We start from the raw sequence: 5,110 nt of genomic DNA on the forward strand, positions 1-5,110 counted from the left end.
ATATACACACACACTCACTATAATATGTATAATCACTTCCTCTCACTATGAAACACATTCCAAACAAAGGAATCATCCTGGAGTAACAACAGTTCCACTCTTGAGACCTTGAACATGTTAATGGGAAGAGTGCATACTTTCATGCTGAAAGGAATATTTAGAGACAAAGTTCATAAAGTCATTTCAGGTTCTCTGCAGGGGATCTCACCTCATACTTTTAGGGTCTACAAGAATCAGTGTTTCAGGATCTGTATCTTGACCTAATACTTAGTTTCTCTCAATACACTTGTGCATTTTTGACTGTGATCTCTGACTCTTACTGGGATCCAAAGGACAACTGGGTACCAAATTCCAAATAATTTTCTTAAGAATACTTCTTTTATGATTCCACCAAATTTTCTCCTACAGATCACCTTTTCTCTAAACTTAAATTATTTAGGCTATCCAGGGTGCCTGGGTGGCTCAGTCGTTAAGTGTCTGCCTTCGGCTCAGGTCATGATCCCAGGGTCCTGGGATCGAGCCCCACATCGGGCTCCCTGCTCGGCGGGAAGCCTGCTTCTCCCTCTCCCACTCCCCCTGCTTGTGTTCCCTCTCTTGCTACATCTCTCTCTGTCAAGTAAATAAATAAGATCTTTTTAAAAAATTATTCATTTCTAGGCCAGGCATTTCTTTCAATTAAATTATGAATGATGATCTGCTATTCTGTCACCACACTCAGCACTGGAGACATTCCTTCAAGTTTGGATTCCTCTTCATTGCAGCATTATTCACAATTACCAAAAAGTGGAAATATCCATCAACAGATGATGTCCATCAAAAGATGATGGATAAACAAAATGTGATTTGTACATAGAAGGAAATGTTACTCAGTCTTAAAAAAAAATTCTGACACATGCCACAACATGGATAAACCTTGAGGACATTATATTGAATGAGATAAGTGGATACAAAAGACAAATACTGTATAACTCCACTTGTATGAGCTACTTAGGATAGTCTAATTTATAGAGACAGTAGAATGGTGGTTGCCAGGTGCTGGGGGTAAGGGAGAATGAGGAGTTAGTTTATGGATCTAGAGTTTCTGTTTGGGATGATGAAAGGTTCTGGGGATAAATCATGATGGTTGCACAATATTGTGAATATATCTGAATTGCACAGCCACTGAATTGTACACTTAAAAATGGTTTAAATGGTAACTTTGTTATTTATATTTTACTATATTTTTTAAATTTCATTTCTTCATACTTGGATTGCATTTAACTGTCCTTATAATGTAAGTTAGGTCATTATAGACAACGGCTAGTACTGGTTTCTCTGTATTTTTTCCTCTAGCAATATAGTTTAAGAACATGGTAATCCAATTTCCAATCACAGAATCAGGTGGATGGGCATTATTAGTGCCATATGCAATAATCATGTCCCAGGCATCAATAATACCCACATTGAGACCCACAGAAATATCCCTCATAAAATTTTGAATATAGCCATGGAAATCACTAAACATCTCTGTGTTCAGATATATCCCCCTGGTATTTTCAGTTTTAGGGGTCACCTTTGTCTCTGGGCTTTTCAAGAGTAGACGTTCAATGACCTTTTGAACATTGATGGTCCTATGAGGAAAATCGTAACAGAAAAGGATCTAAAGTGCTGGCCAAGGGGAATGACAATGGCTGTGTCATTCTATCTGGCCACCAGATCAATTTCCCTTGGGATATATAGTTTTCATCTGTCACTGAAAACAGATCTTTGATAATAAATGGATGATCATGTCTTTCCACTGAATCAAAATACATCTTTCAGCATCACGAAACATACATGTTTTTTCCCCCCTCATGGTTGGTTTTGGTTCTTCCACAATATTCAGATGTGCAAGAAATTTTACAAGAGAACAAGTCAGCAACCTCATGAGAGGCAGCAAATTCTTTACAAGTCAACAGGCTCTTAAACCCACAAAAAAACAAGAAGCAAGTTTAAGATCATAAAACGTTAAAGATGAAATTCCATCACAATGTCCTTTTTTCAGCTCTACTGCAAATTTAACAAATATCAGTGTTAATTATACTTTGTCATATGATTTGAGCTTGCTTTAACCTCATACACTGAATAAAAGGCTCATTTCATACACAAAATCTTTCACATGTCTGGCTTCCTTAAAACCACAGGTGAACATTTCTAGTGCCAAAAAGAATTTAGCAAAGCTAAACTACAGGAAAATGCAAGTTAGTAAGCTTTTCCTTGGTGCTTTTGAGTAACAGTGTAAAGTCCTCAAACTGATACTTAGAAATGGTAGAGACATTATCTTGATAATTTCCTTTTAGTTTCAAAACCAAACATTGTAGAAAGCATTCATGTTTCTGTTACCATTTTTTAATTTAACTTAATCATGATGATCAGTATTTAAGGTCAAAAGGTAAGTGCCCCAATTCTTTTTTTTTTTTTCCTTAAGATTTATTTATCTGAGAGTGAGCATGAACACCCAAGAGCACAAGAGGGGGAGAGGCAGAGGGAGGGACAATCCTCAAGCAGACTCCATGCTAAGCGCCACAGGGCTCCATCTCATGACCCTCCAAGATCATGACCTGAGCCAAAACCCAAAGTCAGATGCTTAACCAACTGAGCCACCCAGGTGCCCCAAAGTGCCCCAATTCTATTTCAAGATTTGCCATGTGTCTTCCATTAGTGTGACCATATTTATGCCATTTACCTTCCCTTTAATAAAGTTGTGGCTGAGGGTGCTTCTGCTAGTTTTCAATGCCTGGAGTCTTCAATGCTTACCATATGTTGAAGACCCCAGTTCCATGATGATCAAAATATTTTAAAGCTGATGGAAAGCAAACCAATAAATCTTTTTAACAAAAGGAAAATAATCATAATTTTAAAATGCACACATTTGTAAAATTCTAACCAAGAGAATTTCTAACTGTAATAGCATTACTGCCTTTGGGAAGAAAACTATATCAGATATATTAAAATCTTAACACAATTTTGGGGGGCACCTGGGTGGCTCAGTCAGTTAAGCGTGTGCCTTCAGCTCAGGTCATGATCTCCGGGTCCTGGGATCGAGCCCCATGTTGGGCTCTCTGCTCAGTGGGGAATCTGCTTCTCCCCCTCCCTCTGCCTCCTCCCCCCTGCTCATGCTCTGTTTCTGTCTCTCTCAAATAAATCTTAAAAATATAAAATCTTAACACAGCTTTTAAACTTTTTATTAAGATATAGGAAGAGGAAGAAAAATGTTAATATTTGTGAATGAAAAAAATAAAATTTAACTTTATTAAAAACCCAAATCCAAATGTTTGACAAATTTTTAAAAAAGTAAAACCAGCATCAGGAAAGAAGTATAATTATTATAAAAACAACCTCAGAAGCCAACTGTAATTTCAAAATAAAAATACATACTTTTCACCACTTTTTGTAAGTAATAAATTCACTGTTGCAGTGTTGAATCTCCCATGAGGTAGGGAAGTTTTCTCTTCAAGCAGTCATTTATATTTTGCATTTAATTTGATCTAGTTACAAAATGCTATAACCCACCTTCTTTTTACAGTATAACCACTGGGGAAAGGAGTCTTCATTCCAATCTGACCTTTTTTTTTTTTTTTCTGTGTTCTCACTCTGGTAATAAAAACACCCACAGTAAATCATTATTACCACAAATTATATCTGAAACAAATTCTTCATTTATTCCCTTTTCCTCTTTTCCCTCCGTCCTTCTCAATTTATACCCTCCTCTCTTCCATAAATATTTAACAAGATCATGTTAAAGGGATGACTTAAAAACTCACTGTTGAATAGTCTCACTAATGAATAGTTTATCCTAGAGTGGGGATAATTTTTCTTGTGCATTTGCAATATCTTCCTCAGTCTTTACCTTGTCCCCAAAGCTACTCAACAGCTCGCCAAATCAGGAGGAAATGTATGGGTATGAAATAGCAGGATTCAGTAGCCCAGCTAAATATTGTACCAATAACATGACCTTTTTAAGTTGTAGATCTTCTCCTCAAACTCTATTTATCCATGAAGAAATTTTGAACATGTTTCTGAAATGATGTCCCACATTGTTTGAGTATACCAGAATCAGGTTCTTAGGTTAAACATTTCATTGTTGTGCCCAAGCTGAACATAATATTATCATTGTGGTCTGATTAGTGCCGAAAAAGGGAAGACCTCTTTATTCTTTTTTTTTTTTAAATATATTTATTTATTTGACAGAGACACAGCGAGAGAGGGAACATAAGCAGGGGGAGCGGGAGAAGGAGAAGCAGGCTTCCCACGGAGCAGGGAGCCCGATGCGGGGCTCGATCCCAGGACCCTGGGATCATGACCTGAGCTGAAGGCAGACGCTTAAGGACTGAGCCACCCCAGGCGCCCCAAGACCTCTTTATTCTTAATACTCTACTATGAAATTAGCCTAAGCTTATTCATTGATTCATATCAAGCTTTCACCCACCTAAGACTCAGGTCGTTTAAAAAAAATTACTATTGAAGTATAATTGATATAAAATGTTATGTTAGTTTCATGTGTACAACATAGTGATTCCACAGTTCTACGCATTAGTGTTCACTGCGATAACTATAGTCACCATCTGTCACCATACATTATTACAGTATTATTGACTGCATTCCCTATGATGTACTTTTCATCTCCGTGACTTATTTATTTTATAACTGCAAGTTTGTACATCTTAATCCCCTTCACCTATTTCATCCATCTTCCTAGCCCTATACCCTTCTGGCAACCAACACTTTGTTCTCTCTACTTATGAGTCTGTTTCTGGCTTTCTGTTTTCGTTTTGCTTTGTTTAGATTCCACACAAAAGAGAAATCATACGGTATTTGTCTTTCTCTGTCTGACTTATCTCACTTAACATAATACCCTCCAGGCCTATCCATATTGTTGCAAATGGTAAGATCTAATTCTTTTTATGGCTGACTAATATTCCACTGTATTTATATATACCACATATTTTTTTTCCCATTCATCTACTGATGGACATTTAGGTTGCTTCCATATCTTGGCTATTGTAAATAATGCTGCAATAAACATAGGGTTGTATATATCTTTTTGAATTAGTGTTTTCATTTTCTCTGCATAAATACCCAGTACTGAAAT

The 5,110-nt window shown here is 36.8% G+C and overlaps 1 pseudogene; it reads right to left on the reverse strand.

Annotated features, from left to right (window-relative positions):
- Positions 1-1,231: 1,231 nt before the first annotated feature.
- LOC145719556 (NXPE family member 2-like) lies at positions 1,232-4,004 on the reverse strand (annotated as a pseudogene).
- Positions 4,005-5,110: the final 1,106 nt, after the last annotated feature.

This window comes from Leptonychotes weddellii, unplaced genomic scaffold (genome assembly GCF_054177405.1).
Source record: "Leptonychotes weddellii isolate Sample4059 unplaced genomic scaffold, ASM5417740v2 HiC_scaffold_5196, whole genome shotgun sequence".
Lineage (NCBI taxonomy): Eukaryota > Metazoa > Chordata > Mammalia > Carnivora > Phocidae > Leptonychotes > Leptonychotes weddellii.